Below are 19,087 nucleotides of genomic sequence, written 5' to 3'. Positions count from 1 at the left end.
CCACTGAACCACCAGAAAAGCCCTCAATTTCATTTTATAACATGATGCTGGTTACAATGATTACTGGTGCTTTTCATTTTCTTTTTTTCAGCTTCTTTGTATTTTATTTTTTCCTTCACAATATTTTGAAGAGTTAACATATTTGAATACTTCCCCACATCTACTATGAGCTCCACAAAGAGCTTCTCTGGTGGTTCAGTGGCTAAGACTCCGAGCTCCCAATGCAGGGGCCCAGATGCAATCCCGGTCAGGTAACTAGATCCCACATGTTGCAACTAACAGTCTGCATGCTGCAACCAAAGATCCCACATACTGTAATGAAGATTGAAGACCCCAAGTGTGACAACTAATAGCCAGCACAAATAAATAAATAAATAAATAAAATTTTTTTTTAAAAAGATTTTACCATTGTTTCTCTCAGGTTTAGCATTGTGCATGGCATATTGAAAGTAATCAATATCTATTGACCTATTAAAAATGTTCTACAATAGGAAAATAATTACTTCTAATAAGAAAAACAAGAAAAGCTGTTTTCACAAAGAAAATTCATATGAACATAGCATCAACTTTTTAAATGTAACATACCATAATGGAGGTTGATAAAAATGCTATCAATTAAACCTTGACCTAGTATACTTGATGAAAAATTCAGAGAAGAGACATTTGAGTGTGCCTTAAAGGGTGAATAGGAGTTAGACACATGCATAAAACAGCAGAGATAATATAGGGATGTGCAAAAGCAAGAAATAGCACGGTGTGCCTATGAAACCAGGAGAAATAACTTATGTTCAAGGGGCAAGTTGGGTAAGGAGAAGAAGCTACTAGGAAGGCATGGCAACCCACTCCAGTATTCTTGCCTGGAGAATCCCCATGGACAGAGGAGCCTGGCAGGCTACAGTCCACGGGGTCGCAAAGAATCAGACATGACTGAGTGACTAAGCACAGCACAACAATATAAACATAGGTAACATGTTTGTGATCTCCGTATAGAACTGTAAAAAAATTTGAACTGTATCCCAGAGGGAGCAAATGGAGAGCAAATGATGCAGAAGAATGACAAAAAGACAAGTAAGTTTAAGATATGCCTGACAGACTGGAAGGGGACAAAGAGGACACTTTAGCAATAGTCTAAATAAGTGATCATGAGTGTTTTCATAATACTGAGAGTTATTTACTTTATTCACTGTATTGACATTTGCACTGATGGCACAAGGGCAATGCTGGGTACACCTGCTGGCACCTTTGCTCAAATCAGGGCAGTAGCAACCAAACTATACTATATTCTTCCCCACCACATACTGTATTCTTCCCCACCACTGAACATTCAGTTTTGCAAAAAAGGCAGTTTCATGTGCAGTGATGACTGTGCTAATTAACTTGACCATAGTAATCATTTCACAATATATATGGGTATCCAATCATCATGTTGAACTTTAAACATATGTGTGCGTGCTCAGTTGCTAAGTCATGTCCGACTCTTTGCAACCCATGGACTGCAGCCCACCACCAGGCTCCTCCATTCGTGGGATTTCCTAGGCAAGAATACAGGAGCAGGTTGCCATTTCCTTCTCCAGCGGATTTTCCCCACCCAGGGATCCAACCCGTGTTTACTGGGTTTCCTACATTGGCAGGGGAATTCTTTACCACTGAGCCATCTGGGAAGCCCAAAAGTAGGCAAGGGGGCACCTGGATTTGAACCGGGAACTTCTTTAAATATATACAATCTGTCAATTATACCTCAATAAGTCGGGGCGGGGGGGGAGTGTTAAAAAAGCAGTTTCAGTCAGCAATGTCTTTGATGAAGGCTTTCATTTACATGAAGACTTTAATGCTTTTTACTTTGATAAAAATAATAAAAATTACTAATTGCATTAAATCTAACATGCAATTTTTAATATTCTCTGTAATGAAATGGGAATCTGCATAAAGAACTAAAGATTTTAAAGCATGATGGTCATCTTAAGAAAAAATATCTGTGTCACTATTTTGAGTTGTGATCTCAATTTTTCCATGAAACGTCAATTTATAAGAACTGACAGGTAAACTATGATTATTCATTTTTGGATAAAAAATTCTATTCATCATTTAAAACTATCTACATTGTTATTTCCGTTGTGAAGCCTTAAATAAATCTCCACCAGACACCTTAACAGAATCAGCCGCTTGTTCCTCTAAATGCCAGTATCACTTTGTTGATTTTTTTTCTTTACTAATCTCCGACCTCTCTAGTTGTCTTCCCCTTCCTGGTACGCCAAAGGCACAGCATATGCCTTGTGCACAGTGGGTGCTCCAACATAACTGTGTAGGACAGAGTCAATTTATGGCAGGACTAGGAAAGCTCTACCCTTATCGCTGGAAACACCTGGATGTCTGGATCTTGGACAAGATAAGATCAGTTGGACTTAATGATGTGCTGCTTAGAGTCTAAAACTCCTCTGGTGGCCTCTGAATCAGTGTTCACTGATGGTTTCTACCTGATAGAACTCATTAGTCTGCCTACCTTGACTATATGACCAGAGTGACATAAAAATATCTCACTGGGATCTTCTGCCTTGAGTGCTCGTGAACCCAAAACTTATCACACAGATGTCGGTGGTTCAATCCAGAGATGAAATAGACATGTGTATAAATCAGGATCTTGAGTTTTCCTTTGACATTCCCCACATCCTCAATGCTTGTCTGCTGTCTTTCTCTTGCTGCACCACATCCTTTGCCTTTAAATAAAAGCCTTAGGTAAATACACTCTATGCAGGCGAGTCCTTCAACTATCCAAACCTGTGAAATCTTGCAATAATACTTTCTACACACTTTTGTGTATATAAAAGTAAGCCATAGGACCTAGCTTATATCCATGTCAACATTTTATAAAACAAAATTTTCTACATTTTATAAATACTTTCACATCCACTAACACTAAATCCTCAAAGAGACCCTGTAGAGGTGTGGTCTCACCATTTTTACTAGAAAAACTCAGGCACAAAAGATTAAATGACTTGTCTACAGGAGCTCAACCAGTTAGGGGCAGAACTGGATTCAAGCCTAGTCTAGGCCTCTTGGCGGTAAGAGGCTGACCCCAGTGTTTGCAGCAATCACAGCTGACCCTTGAACAACATGGGTTTGAACTTCACAGGGCCACTTACTCACTGATTTTCTTCAATAAATAGTACAGTACTTACTATACAATGCATGGTTAGTTGAATCTGTGGATGAGGAACTCTGCATAATGAGGGTCACCTGTAAAGTTATACAGGAATTTTCAACTATGCTGGGCTCAGCAGCCCTAACCTCTATGTTGTTCAAGGGTCAATTGTACATGACTATGCTGTAACTTGAGGATTTAAAGTAATATCTCTGTATCCTGATAAAAGTTTCCTAAAACAAGTCACAAAGACATCAGCATTAATCTATTAAAGAGGTTAATAGTAACATACAATGTTGATATCAGTGCTCGCTTCGGCAGCACATATACTAAGATTGGAACGATACAGAGAAGATTAGCATGGCCTCTGCGCAAGGACGACACGCAAATTCGTGAAGCGTTCCATATTTTTTAAAAAAATAAATAAATAAATAAATAAAAACAATGTTGATATCAAGAAGCTGAACATATTTATCCCTTCACTCCACAAATATACGAGCACCTATTATAGGGCTTAGGCACTGTGTTAGGTAGAGTTTACAGTTTTAGTGAAAAAGTGAGACATTTTAAAGGAGAGAAATGAATACTTTTTCAGTTCATGGATGAAAAGAAAGCTTGAATAAGTGCATAATTTGATATTCTAAATTCTTAAGGAAGCCACTAAACAGTGTTTAAATAGTACTTTAGAGTGTATAAGATCATTTATTACTTTGCCTAATTTGATCCTCAAAACAAAGCTATGAGATATTTGTAATTCAGTTTGACAGCTAAGGAAAGTAAAAATTAAAATTAAGCAATTTGTCCTAATATATATATAAAATCATGCAGCTTGTATAATAAGGCAGTCAGTATTCAAATGCAAGGGTACTAGTAACTTATTTTCTTTCTACTCTATATTTCTCTTATTCTTATGTTGATTTTGATTTACTTGTGTTATTTCATCTTTTGTTTTAAAAATCCACAAGATGAAAATCATTAAGTAAAGGGTATCATATAATTATTTGATAATTGGGTACCATAATAATTATTTGGGTATCATAATAATCATTAATAATTTATCATTTAAAGTAAAATTACTTAAACGTCCTAGGTTTTCTTTTTTCTCCCTCTCTCTTTTTTAAATTGAAATATAGTTGACCTACTTCTAACTGATGGTTATAAATATGCTTCTTAAACATTTATTGAATGACATATCTTTAACCTCTGGGTAATTTTAAACAGTTTTTTGGCAAATGAAACAAAAATCATTCATTTCTTTCAGTCAGCTTGTGAATCAATAAAATGGAAACAAGTAATTAAATTTAGTATTTTCTAAGGCTGTATATTGTCACCCCGCTTATTTAACTTACATGCAGAGTACATCATGAGAAATGCTGGGCCGAATGAAACACAAGCTGGAATATACTGCTGGGAGAAATATCAATAATCTCAGATATGCAGATGACACCACCCTTATGGCAGAAAAGTGAAGAAGAACTAAAGAGCCTCTTGATGAAAGTGAAAGAGGAGAGTGAAAAAGTTGGCTTAAAGCTCAACATTCAGAAAACTAAGATCATGGCATCCGGTCCCATCACGTCATGGCAGATAGATGGGGAAACAGTGCAAACAGTGGCTGACTTTATTTTTCTGGGCTCCAGAATCACTGCAGATGGTGATTGCAGCCATGAAATTAAAAGACACTTATTCCTTGGAAGGAAAGTTATGACCAACCTAGATAGCATATTAAAAAGCAGAGATATTACTTTGCCAACAAAGGTCCGTCTAGTCAAGGATGTGGTTTTTCCAGTGGTCATGTATGGATGTGAGAGTTGGACTATAAAAAAAGCTGAGCACTGAAGAATTGATGCTTTTGAGCTGTGGTGTTGGAGAAGACTCTTGAGAGTCCCTTGGACTGCATGGAGATCCAACGAGTCCATCCTAAAGGAGATCAGTCCTGGGTGTTTGTTGGAAGGACTGATGTTGAAGCTGAAACTCCAATACTTTGGCCACCTGATGCGAAGAGCTGACTCATTTGAAAAGACCCTGATGCTGGGAAAGATTGAGGGCAGGAGGAGAAGGGGACGACAGAGGATGAGATGGTTGGATGGCATCATCGACTCGATGGACATGGATTTGGGTGGACTCCGGGAGTTGGTGATGGACAGGGAGGCCTGGCGTGCTGTGATTGATGGGGTCGCAAAGAGTCGGACTGAGTGACTGAACTGAACTAAAACATGAAAAGCTATCTGAGTTGTGGAATTTTTTGAAAATGTATAATTAGTTGTTAATGTTTAATAGTATCTTATGGTGAACAGTGTAAGAAACTAACCTTTTTTTTCCCAAAAGAATACATTACGTAAGGCTTCCCTAGTGGCTCAGTGATAAGGAATCCACCTGCCAATGGAGGAGACACAGGTTCTGATCCAGGAAGCAATTAAGCTCCTGTGCCACAACTATTGAGCCTGTGCTCTAAAGCCCAAGGAGCCGCAACTATTGAGCACAACTACTGAAGTCAACGCCCTAGAGCCTGTGCATGCATGCATGTTCAGCCACTGACTCATGTCCAACTCTTTGCGACCCCATGTACTATAGCCCACCAGGCTCCTCTGTCCATGCGATTTTTCCGGCATGAATACTGGAGTGGGTTGCCATTTCCTCCTCCAGGGGACCTAGTGTTTGTGCTCTGCAAAAAAAAAGAAGTCACAGCAATGAGAAGCCTGCATATCACAACTAGAGTAGCCCTCGCCTGCTGCAACTAGAGAAAAGCCCAAGCAGCAACAAAGACCCAGCACAGCCAAAAATAAATAAAAAATTTAAAAAGAATACATCAAAACTATAAGTTTATGAATTCAATTCATTTAACTTAAAATTCTCAGTGTTTGAGCTAAATTCCTAAGCAGTAAGGAAAAAATTATAAACACTGTAAAACACAAGTTTCAAAACTTTTTTAAATCCCAAATCTCTCAAATGAACTGTTCTAGTTCCATCTGAATCCTTTGGGCCAAGTTCCACTGAAACTAGACTTTTTTCCAGGGTATTCATTGCCCAAGTGTCAGCTTTTAAAGGTCTGAAAAAACCTGCTTTAAAGAAAACCAGAGAAAATGAGATAGGTCAGCCAAGACAAGTGTGCCATGTAGCAAATAGAGGTTTCTCTGTGATCCAACTAAAATAGCAGTGCTGTTATACTCATACATACATATAACTGTAATATTTCTATGGTTTTCCCCATTAACCTTTAATCTAAACACTAATTTTTTTTAAACTTGGTTTTGATTTTATGTGAAAAAAATAAAGAGAATGAAATAGTGAAAAAATTCAAACAAATTAGGTAAAAGAAAAAGAACAAAACAGCGTACCAAAATCTATTGAACTTGTATATCTGGAATTATCCTGGTGATTTTATTTACATAATCTCTTTTAATATAAACTATCACCTTGTGAGCTGGGTGTTACCATTCTTATTTTACATATCAGGAAACTGAGACACAGTAAGAATAAGAACTTGCCCAATTTACTCCTAAATAGGAATATCTAGATTAAATCTCATGCCATTTCTCTTTAATGAAAGCAGTTTCTCATACCACATCATGCAAAAAGAAAAAAAGAAGGAAAAAGATTTAAAAAAAACACACACAATCATGAGCATTGGTCTACTCAAACAATTTTTAAGAGGGAAGCAAACCACATTAATTCTGGCAACTATCCTAGATTCATCTGAACCTGTATAGGATTTATTCATTTGTACTCCATAAAAATAAAGAAATGATGCTATCTTAAAAACAATTCCTTCACTGGTGTAATGAATCATTTATCTTTTTTGCTATTTATCTTTTCACATTTTAAAACTTATACTCAAAAAATAAATAAATAAAATAAAAAAAACTTATACTCTAGCTAACACATAACCTATTGGGAAAAAAATCCATCATATGACATTGCCAAGAAATACACATATAGTAGGTACTTAGTAAATATTTGTTGGTTGAATACTTTGTATATTCATAATGCCTTGAAATCAGTAAGTATCTGAATAGCTGATGGTGTGATTAGCCTTCAGTGACTCTGGTCTTAAAGTTCTGGTTTTGGAGTTCAGTATGAAAAAGGGTTCTATTTTAATCAATCATGACACATTACCGGTTACCTGACTTGATTTATCATTTCTCTAGTATTCTTCATTTTATCAAAATGGCTTCAGAATGACAACCAGGCAAAACAATTCTTTTTTATTCTATAGATTACAATGGGCAGAATATGCCAAGCAATTCCATACTCGTTTAATAAACATTTACTGCAAATTTAATCTATATTAGACACTATGTTAAGTGCTGTGGATACAAAGTTAGAGTTAAAAAACTTTTTAACCTGAGGCATTATCAAAACAGTAGAGGACACAGACATATAAATAAATAATCACAATACTGTATGAAGTGTACACACATCATTCAATAAATGTTTATTGAAAACCTCATACAACAAACACTGTAACAAGGCCTGGGATACAGCAATGAACAAGGTTCTGTGGTCCCTGCCCTCACAAACTTTATAATTTAACATGGCTTCAGAGACTTCCCAAGTCTCCAGAAAAATAAACTCATAGTCAAATATCACAAGAACACACGAAGCAGTGTACCCATAAAGAAATCAATGAGTAAAAGAAGCAGTGAAAAAAACAAATAAGCAGAGATGAATGATACTGAAATTAATGGACACAGAATATTTAATAAGTACATTTAGTATGTTTAGAGAAATAAAAGCAACAAAAAGAACCAAGGGGGGAAAAATCATCAAAAATTGCCACACAGATTTGAAAAACAAATAAGAGAACCTTTAAAAATGAAAATATATAGCAATTAAAAACATTAAAGAGAAAAAGTGAATTTAGAAGAAAAAAAAATAAGGCTGAATTAACCAAGTAAAGAGAGATGAGAGGGATAAAGCAGGACATTCCAAACAGAAAAGACAGTGTATGCAAAAACATGAAACCATGAAGCTGAATTCTGTGTTTGAGGAAATAAAAGCTGAATTATATTGCTGAAGCATAATGTGCAAGTGTTTAAAAAGGCAAGCGATTACATCAGAAAATTCATCCAGAGCTAGACTGTGAAAGACTTCATGCTCTATATTTCTCAACTCTATGGTCTATGTGTGCCTATACTGACACCTGAAGTTCTTATTTTATATACAAATTTATATGCATATACAGTAAATAATATTTCCAGTTTTTAAATATATAAATCCTTAGTTAAAAGGAAATAAATAGCCATTGGGCAATTTGGCAGACAACCCCAAAATCCTCTCTTTACAAACACCTAGATAGGCTAAATAATATTTAATAGGTGTATTTTTAAATGCACAGCTGAGCTCCCAAGAAATAAAAAGGTAATTCCAAGAGGAGGAAAAACGAGAGTAAACTGAAAATCAATATGGTATTTGGGTACGACTCTCCTACCAAGGGAAAAAGGTAACGCAGTGAAATGCCTGACTCAGTACCATAAGAGGCTGAGTTTCAATGATCACACAGGAATAAAAGATGAAGCACTGGATCACACATGTGTGGGAACTGGATCTGAGATGCTTGAGAGACAACCCACACAGTAGCTAAGTGAAGCAGAAAATTAACTGCCGACTATCATAGAGAAACAAGAAAGCTCTTCTATGTAGAAAAAAATATAAATAAAACAATAAAAACAATTACCACACTTGGAAATATAAAAACAAGATGTGTGACAATCACTTGAAACTCAGTCCCATGATCCTCACCCCTGGCATACATACCCTTGGGTAACCCTGCAAGTGGACAGAACCTATGAACTGCTTTTAACCAACAGAATACAGTAAGGTGACAAGATAGATGTGATTATGTGTATGTGATAACATTACATAAGATTGTAGCACCCATTTTGCTAGAGGCTCTCTTTCCCTTGCTGGTTTTGAAGAAGCAAGCTACTATTTAGGGGGTTGCTTATCTTAAGGGGTCCCATGTGATGCTGGAGAAGACTCTTAAGACAGCAAGGAGATCAAACCAGTCAATCATAAAGGAAATCAACCCTGAATATTCATTGAAAGGAGTGATGCTGAAGCTCCAATACTTCAGCCACCTGATGTGAAGAACCAACTCACTGGAAAAGACTCTGATGCCGGGAAAGATTGAAGACAGGAAGAAAAAGAGACAGCAGAGGATGAGATGGTTGGATGGCACCAGTGACTCAATGGACATGAGTTTGAGCAAACTCTGGGAGATGGTGAAGGACAGGGAAGCCTGGCATGCTGCATTCCATGCAGTCTCAAAGAGTTGGACACGACTTAGCAACTGAACAACAACAATCTGACAAATTAATGAGGATGGCCTCTAGGAGCTAAGGGTAACCACTATTCAAAATCCAGTAAGAAATGGATACCTCATTTCTAAAACCACAGGGAGCAGATTATTCTAAATGGAGTCCTCCCTTTCAAGTCTCAGGTGAGACTACAGCCCCAACTAACCTATAGCAACTGTGAGATAAACATGCATTTCCTTTAAGCCACTAAATTTGTGGGTAATTTGTTATGCAGCAATGAAGACTAATACAAAGTGGAACTAAACACTGCAAAACAACAGAATATGTTAAGAGGAGCATATTCAAAGTTAAAGGAGGTTCTCTGAAAAGAAGAGATAAGTTTGCCTTTAAGTCAAATATGCATTTAAAAAAACTTTCCACGTAGCTCAGTTGGTAAAGAATCTGCCTGCAATGCTGGAGACCTGGGTCGGGAAGATTCCCTGGAGAAGGAAATAGCAACCCACTCCAGTATTCATGCCTGGAGAATCCCATGGACAGAGGAGCCTGGCAGGCTACAGTCCATAGGGTTGCAAGAGTCAGACATGACTTAGTGCACTATCGATCTTTCTTTTCAGAATAGAACTGGGACAAACCAGTAACTCTCAAAACAGTAGAGGAAAGAAGGAAATAATTTTTTTAAAAAGCCTACCAATGCCAAGATAAGTGAAAAAATATAGGGAAGAAAAAATTCTTATAAATTAGGATAAATAAACAGCATTAAAAAGGTGGAAATAAAAAATGTATCAGTAACCAGAGTAAATATAGTAGAAAAAGAATGAGACTGAATTTTTAAAATAACAGAAATAGTTACCTGCTATTTACATTACAAACACCTAAAACACACAGAATAGCTGAAAGTAAAAACCTGGAAAAAAAATATGCCAGGCAAAAGAAACTCTCTAAAGCATAAATTCAATATACGGCTTAAGTTTCAAGTCATTTCTTGAATTAGTACCCTTTTGATCTTACCTCTTAAAGAAACAAACCATTGTACCAAACTCACAGCCAATATAGTAAAATTTCATGAAAATACCTACACAGCATGCTTACCATATGATTAAGAAAGATTATTCTAACAGAGGACAATAACAAGCAAGACAGGCAGTATACATGACAGGGGTGGAACCTGGGCCCCCTGCAGTGGAAGCTGTGGGTCCTAACCATTGGACCACCAGAGAATTCCCTTCATGAAAGGAAGAGTAATGACTATCAGAATGCTTAAAAGTGACTCAAAATCCCATTAACTAATTCTTTCTTTTTCTTAAGTGTATAACTAATCAAAAGGCTTGAATCCTTTAAAAACTTTTGAGACAAGACACAAAGAGAGGACTTCATATAAGTAGGATTTATTCTTATGCTTACTGTCACGTCTTTGAATTTGCTTATTACTTTTCTCTTAGTCTTTAAAGGCACTGATTAAAATATCTTTTCTGTGAAAGAGCTTAATCTGAAATACATGTGGCCATCCATTTCATAAAAATCATTTCTTTTACTGAAATAAAATTTAAGAAACCAACAAAAACACATATTGCCTACAGAATGTGAAATATTTAAAAATGCAATGTTGGCAACGAATTATATGACTTTTTATGATCATTTTCTTGATGCATCTAATACAAGGCATATAAATTTACTGCACATCTGTTTGAGTTTTCCTTTGCTTTCTCATCACCTACTCATAATGTTTATACTTTCTTAAAACTAATTTAGCTTTAATCCTCCAATCTTTTACTGAAAATATTTCAAAGGAAGTTGAGGACAATGACCTTCTCTGACTTTTATAGCTATTTTATATCTCCCTCTCACCGTTTATTCTGACCGTTCTTAAAATTTAAACTTTATCTATATGTTGTTCTTGAAAACAAGCTTTATGTTTAAAAAGTAAGGGTACCACAGCACATAGGTCTGCTTTGTTGGCTTTTTCTTTCTGATTTCATCCTCATTCTTCACCAATCCTAGTCTCCCTCCATAATCAATATTCTCTTCAGAAGATAACTGTTTCATGAAAACATTCCCAATTTAATAACATCTTCACTTTTAATCATGTAACTGTAACATGTTAATATATCTCCCACATGTTACACTGTCATTGTCATGGTACTGTACAGATTTGTTCTGAACTGAGTGTAGAAAGATTTACTTCTCTGGCTAAAACCTTCTGAAGGGTTTTGATCACAAATAAAATAAAAGCTGAACACCTTATTGTGGACTACAAAATCAACAATACAAAGTCAGAACTACAAAGTCAAAACCCTGCCTACCTCTTCTAATTATTCTTGCCCATCTGTTCCAACACTAGCCTTCCTAATGCTCCTCAAAACAAACCAAGTCTATTATCCCAGTCTCAGGGCCATAAGCAAAACTGCCTTGAACGTCACTACCCCAGATAACCTCACATTCCTTCTTATTCCTTAGGTATTATGTCCAATATTACCAACACAAGGAACCCTTCCTTCATAACCCTCTCTAAAGAAGTCCTCGAGCCATTCTCTCTCATACTGTTGTTCAGTCGCTCAGTCGTGACAACTCTGCGACCCCATGGACTGCAGCATGCCTATTACCTTGTTTTATTTCTTAATAGCATTTATCACAATTAGAAACCATTTATTAAAATATACTCATTTATGTATTTGTCATCTTCCCTCATTAGAATGCATTAGTACTTGTAATAGCCATATTTTCTGGTTTTTGTAATTTCTGCTTTGGTATGTGGGGTCTTGCTGACCTGGGTAGGACTGTTCTTCCCAGAGCTAGCTGCTGCTGCTGCTAAGTCGCTTCAGTCGTGTCCGATTCTGTGTGACCCCATAGACAGCAGCCTACCAGGCACCTCTGTCCCTGGGATTCTACAGGCAAGAACACTGGAGTGGGTTGCCATGTCCTTCTCCAATGCATGAAAGCGAAGTCACTCAGTCGTGCCCGACTCTTAGCGACCCCATGGACTGCAGCCTACCAGGCTCCTTGTCCATGAGATTTTCCAGGCAAGAGTCCTGGAGTGGGTTGCCATTGCCTTCTCTGCAGGGCTAGCTAGTTAGCATACTATTTGCCTGTAAGCATACCTTTTATATGCAAAGCAAACAATCCGGAGCCAATAACACCAACTACCTCCTTTATCAGACTCCAGGCCACTATTCCCCAGCCTTAATCACTTCAGGGCCATGCACCAGACAACTACAAACAGTCCCTAAGTCCCAGAGCCCATTGAAATTATTCAAACCTACCTATCCCAGACCGGCTTACCCTACCTTGCCCACTCCTTTCCCCAATATTCCACAAAATTAAACCACAATAAACGCTCTCACCCACATCCCCGCCTCCACAACCTCCCCTCCCCAGACTGACCCTGGTGCTTCCTCATGTGGTACTGCACAATGTGTTATGTCTTCAGCTTCTAGGGGACTGTGAGTAATAAAAAAATTCCTCCTTCGTGGCAATCATTTTCATGTTTGTGTCTTATAATACCTTACTTATGCTTTAGTCACTCAGTTGTGTCTAACTCTGCGACTCCATGGACTATAGCCTGCCAGGCTTCTCTGTCCATGGAATTCCCCAGGCAGAAATAGTGGAGTGGGTTGCCATTTCCTTCTCCAGGGGATCTTCTCAGCCCAGGGATCAAACCCACATCTCCTACATTACAGGCAGATTCTTTACCATCTGAGCTACCAGGGAAGCCCTAATTAAACAAATATGTACCTTTAAATAAATGTCTGACATAAAGTACATGCTCGACAAATATTTGTTGAATATATCACCTGAAAAATAAATTCCTTTGGTTCCCTTCAGTTCCTAGCATGAATGAGTTTACTCACATCATTCTTTAATACACTTTAACAATTGAATCATTTATAAAACATGTATTCTTTGCCCAATAAAAGATAGGTATCATGTTAAGTACTAAAGATACAGGGATGAATAAAATTCAGATACACTCTGTTCATAAGAGTTTCAAATAAGAAATGAGAATGTAGAAAAGTTGATAAATAAAAAGATGAAAAAGATAATTTATAACTACTATAGGGGAAGAAAAAGCTGGTATTGCTATCATAATATCAGACAAATAGAACTTTAAAATAAAAAGTACTATAAAAATAGGGATCCAGTATACCAGGAATATGTCATAACCCTAATCACATATGTGTCTAATTTAACTGCAGAGCTTCAAAACACTTAAAAACTAACAGAATAACATAGGGGAAATTATCAAATTCATCAACCTACCCATCTCAGTGTTTGAAAAATAAAGCAACTTTTCTCATCCTACTCTCCACACCACCCTCACCACCAAATCAGCAGGGTTCCAGAATATTTTAATACCACAAGTGTTTTGAACAAGTAAACATTAGCACTAACAGACATAAGGACACTACAATAATTTAAGGGTCTTTCACATCTAGCCATTATAGAGTAACTGGGACTGGACTTTCCCTTGCTGTTAACTAACTAGAAAAGAGGTCAGAAGATAGGAAAAAAACTCTTTCAGTCACTGAACAACCAGGTAGTGCAGAAATGTGACCTTTGAGAAAAGGGAAGCAAATGAGGTGAGTGCTAAGCTTACCCCAATTTTTTGGAGGACACACTTTCCAGACCATGGCGTAAGAAAAGGAAATTCAAACACAGTACAGCCATCTCATTAAACTGAGGAGACAGAGATTAGACTTTAGAAAGACAGAGACATTAAGATTAAGAGGACAGAATACCAAAGGAGAGAGGTAGCTCTGCGGAGAAAAAGGTCCAAAACTCTACAAGGGATCCTCTTGAGTCTATTGTTGAATACTAAGCAGCACATGCACAGAGTGAGACTCCATTAGGCAGAGAAAAGAACAACTGGGGGAAAAACTACTATAGAGCTGTAAACGAACAGCTAACAAAGCACAGACAGAAGAGAGATCACACAGAATGCATTCAATCCCTAAGGCATTCAATAGGGATCCCAGAAATGTCCTGTTTTCTGTAATGAAGCAAAACTAGCGAAAGAGTAAAGACAACAGCTCTAAACCCACCCCAAAACAAGTTTTAAAACAAGCCATGAAAGGATAAGCTGACCAGAAAATTTAATCACTGGCCAAAAAGAAGTCAAACACCCTTCTAATGAAGACAACAAAAACAGTCTAGTCATTCAACATCACATTACAATTCCAACATCCAAAAAAAATTGCTATTTAAGTTTAAAAAGCAAGAAAATCAGTCAAAAGAAACTACCTAGAAATGACAGTGATAACAAAAGTGACAAAGATTTTTTTTTTTTAAATATTTATTTGGTTGCATCAGGTCACATGGGAATTTTTGTCACGGCACACATGCTTGAGTTACAGACTCTAGAGCAGACAGGGCCAGCAGCTTCAGGGCACAGGAGGAGCTGCCCCATGGCACATGGGATTTTAGTTCCCCCACCAGGGATCATCCAACTCAATGCACAAGAGTTTGAGCAAGCTCCGTGAGTTGGTGATGGACAGGGAAGCCTGGTGTGCTGCAGCCCATGGGGTTGCAAAGAGTCAGACATGACTGAGTGACTGAACTGAATTGAACCAGGGATCAAACCCATGTCCCCTGCAGTGCAAGGTGGATTCTTAACCACTGGACCACCAGAGAAGTCCCCTGAAACTGGCAAAAATTTTATACCTGCTATCGTAACTATGTTCAAGAACCTAAAGAAAAACATGAAAATAAAGAGGAGAGAAATGTAATAATACATTTGTTTTCAGTAATGACAGAGTAAGATCTTACTGTCTAATTCTTCATAAAAATGGTAAAATCTGGAATGATACTAAGAGAGACTTTACATGAAAGCACTGGAGAGTACAAGAGAAGCAGACTGTAATGGAGAGTATATCCTTAAAGAAGGGGAGCTGTACAAAGCGAGTTCCTATTTACCCAGCTTTCGGCCTTGGGCAAAGTTCAACACACAAAGAGCAGTAGAATATAACACTACAGGCTTTCTAGCCTGGGAAACCAAGAAACTGAAGTCAGAAGAAACATGACCACTGAAGAGAATGGAGAAATCCTTAAAGGGAACAACACTAAGAAGGTTATCTCCAAATTCTGTCTGCTTATATTTGTACCATTAGAGAACCTCACATGTACCCGACAGACTGAAAGAAGTTCAGCTAAAGGCAAAAGAGACAATGGCCAAAAAATAAGAATTTACAGTTCAACTCAAGTCAGTCAAGACAATTGTCAATTAAAACCAAAGAAACAATACTCACCAGGAAAAAAACAAACAAAAAACCCAGAATCTCCACAATTTAACATTCTTACTATCCAAAATAAAATCTAAAATTATTTAACATAGGAAGAACCAGGAAAATGAAACACATTCTTAAGAGAAGAGTATCAACTGATGAACCCCCAGATCACCCAGGCAGACAAGGGCTTTAAAGCAGATCTGGTAACAATCTTCAATAAATTAAACCAATGACAAAACAAAACATGCTAACAATAATGAAAAGAGGGAATTCGTGGAGAAAAATAGAAATGATTTTAAAAAGCACTAAATGGAAGTTCTAAAACTGAAAAAATGCAATATCTGAAATAAATTATTCACTGAAAAAATGACAGGGAAAAAAGTGAGCCTGAAGACAGATTAATCAAAATTATCCAATCTACACAGGCATAGAGAGAGAAAAAAATATTTTTTGTAAAATGAACTGACCTTAAAAGGCCTGTTAGACTGACATCAAACAGTCCAACAGACTTGAACTAGAAACAAATGATAGGAGAGAGAGACTGAAGCAGAAGATAATATGTAAAGACTGACCAAACTTTTCTAAAATATGGTTAAAGATATAAGTTTATAGACATAAGATGCTAGACTTGCTGAAGGGAAATGATACCAGAAGGAAATACAGATCCTCAGATAGGAAAGAAATACATTAGAAATGGTAAACCCCCAGCTAAGCACAAAAGTTAATATTATGCCTTTTTCTTTCAATTTACTTGTAACTTTCTTACTTTTAACATATTGTTCATAGCACATGTGAAAGTGAAAGTCATTCAGTCGTGTCGGACTCTTTACGACCCTATGGACTATACAGTCCATGGAATTCTCCAGGCCAGAATATTGGAGTGGGCAGCCTTTCCCTTCTCCAGTGGATCTTCCCAACCCAGGGATCAAACCCAGGTCTCCCACATTGAAGGTGGATTCTTTACCAGCTGAGCCACAAGGGAAGCCCATAACAGATTAGATATAAAAAAAAAAAAAAAAAAAAAACTGCAGCATAAAAACAAGGAAACTAGGATATGGACCTATACAACTGACTTATTCTACACATTCCTAAATTTTTCATGAAGTGGGCAGTGAAAAGTTAAGGATACACACTGTATCCCTCAAGAAACCACTAAATATATACTACAGATGAAATGCCAATAGGAAAAGGAAAGTTAAAATTCTCAAAAAGTAAAAAAAAAAATAAAATAAAATAAAAATAAGAAAGAACAGAGAAAACTAACATAAAAATAATAAAATGGTAGACCCATACCCAACCATCAGAGATAAACCTGCTGGTCTGCTGTCCTGTTGATAATATTTTTTGTTACTTGTTTAGAGCTTTGTTTTTAAAAGACAAATACTTGAGATATTTCTCTGTTAGAAGAGCTTTGGGATTCTCCTTCTCCCTTCACACTTAAAAGTAAAACTGTGATTTCTAATGGATTTCTTACTCTAAAAGTTTTGAGGGTTGCTGTTTATTTAATTCAACAATTAGTGTTTAGATCAACCAATACGAGAGCAGCAACTGAAGAATAATGGCTCAAGTGGGGCTCAGATAACAGCAAGCAGAGAAAGGTAAAAATGACCTTCACTGAGGTCCCTCTGAGGAGCCTGCCTGTTTCTACGCTGTTCAGAACTATGTACTTCAAACTGTTTATACTGATAGAATCTTCAGGTTATTAGAAGGCGTGCAAGACAACTGCATAACAGAACTGTAAGGATTTCTTTCCTCTTGCAGTTACTTTGAGGTTCTATTGATTATTAAGATGCATAGTATGTGTGCTGAGTTAATTTCTACCTAGAAATTCAAGGGTTCTGGTTTTGAGAGTCTGATCAGGTTAATACCTTAATCTGAGGAAAGAGTTTTTTCCTTTGCAAGAATTACGACTAACCCAATCCTGGTGAAGGGAGGTGTTCTTAGACTGCAAGCAAATTAGCAAACATTCTATAAGGAAGCTGGTATATCATCTTTAAAAATTCCAAGGTTATAATGGTCAAAAAAAACTTTAGGAACTATTCCAGACAAACTGAAACTAAATAGATGTGAGATCTAAATGTAACATGTGATTCTGGGCTAGATACTCTTGCTAGTAAGGGCGTTTTTGGGAAAACTCAAAAAAAAAAAAAAAAGTTAAATGGATTATAGGATTAGATGGCAGTAATACATCAATGTTAACTGTCTGATTTTAATGGCTGTATTGTGGTTATTGTAGGACAACAACCTTCTTTGAAGGAAATATTCAATAAATTATGAGGGGTAGTTAACAGAGGATTATGTTGGTGACATACCTTCAAATGGCTCAAAAAGAAGTTATTTGTATTGTACTTGAAACTATTCTTTACGTTGGAGATTTCTTTCAAGGTATTTTTTTCCCCTAAGCAGATATAGCTATAGATTAACATATTTATATAATTACTTTCTATGCAAAGAATCAGGAAAATGTGACCCAACACCAGGGGAGAAACATCAGACCTAGAAATGATGAACAGCAGAACTAGTAGATGAGGATTTAAAACACCTATCACGAATGTGTTCAAGGATTAAAAAAAAAAAAACAAAAATGAATACGACAAAGAGAAATACATAAACTATTTTTTTAAATTAAACGAAACTTTTAGAGCTGAAAACCGCAGCATCTGAAATTTAAAAATTCATTGTATGTGCTTAACAGAAGGATCAGTGAACCCGAAACTAAGGAAATAAAACCTATACAAATTGAAGCACAAAGAGAAACAGGCAAGAAAAAAAAAGAATCAAAGGACAAGTAAGATAATAACTATTTAACACGTGTATAGGACTTGCCTGTTGGTCCAGTACTGCACTCCCAATCCAGGGGGCCTGGGTACAAGCCCATGTGTCACAACCAGAGATCCTGCATGCTGCAACTAAGACCCAGTGCAGCCAAATAAATAAATTTAAAAATTTAAATAAATAAATTTGTAAAAGATTATTTAAAAACACATGTATAATTGAAGTACTAGAAAAAGGAGAAAACAGAAAACAAAGTAGGAAAATATCAAAGCTATACTGCCTTAAAATACTCCAAATTTTATTTTTTAAAAAGTCAATCCACAGGCCTAAGAAGATGAAGAAACTTCAAGCAAGATTACCACACACAAACCACCATTAACATCACCACATTATCGCTAAGGAACATAACAATAAACTACTGAGATCAAACATAAAAGAGAAAACTCTAAAAGCATTTAAAGAAAAATGGCAAAGGGAATAAAGACAGTAATAAATGATGACTCCCTAAACAAACAAATAAATAAAATCCAAACTAGAAGACAATCTAACAAGTTGTTAGCTGCTGAAAGAAAATAACTATTCAACAAGAATTCTACATCCTGCAAAAATGTTTCAAATAGGAAGGTGAAAATAGACATTCTCAGACAAATGTTAAGTTGACAAAATTTATTACCAACAGAAGTGTACTATAAGACAAG

At 36.6% G+C, this 19,087-nt stretch overlaps 1 protein-coding gene and 1 non-coding gene across 2 annotated transcripts in view; one reads left to right on the top strand and one right to left on the bottom strand.

Annotated features, from left to right (window-relative positions):
• ACER3 (alkaline ceramidase 3) overlaps nt 1-19,087 on the bottom strand; it is a 152,403-nt gene that overhangs the window by 114,355 nt on the left and 18,961 nt on the right. The window lies entirely within an intron of this gene.
• LOC122450730 lies at nt 3,445-3,551 on the top strand. Its single transcript, XR_006272221.1, has one exon. It is a non-coding gene; the product is annotated as a U6 spliceosomal RNA (small nuclear RNA).

The sequence above is a fragment of the Cervus canadensis genome, chromosome 11 (genome assembly GCF_019320065.1).
Source record: "Cervus canadensis isolate Bull #8, Minnesota chromosome 11, ASM1932006v1, whole genome shotgun sequence".
Classification (NCBI taxonomy): Eukaryota; Metazoa; Chordata; class Mammalia; order Artiodactyla; family Cervidae; genus Cervus; species Cervus canadensis.
The sequence above is the reverse complement of the archived record's forward strand: the minus strand, read 5'-3'. Positions and strand labels throughout refer to the sequence as shown.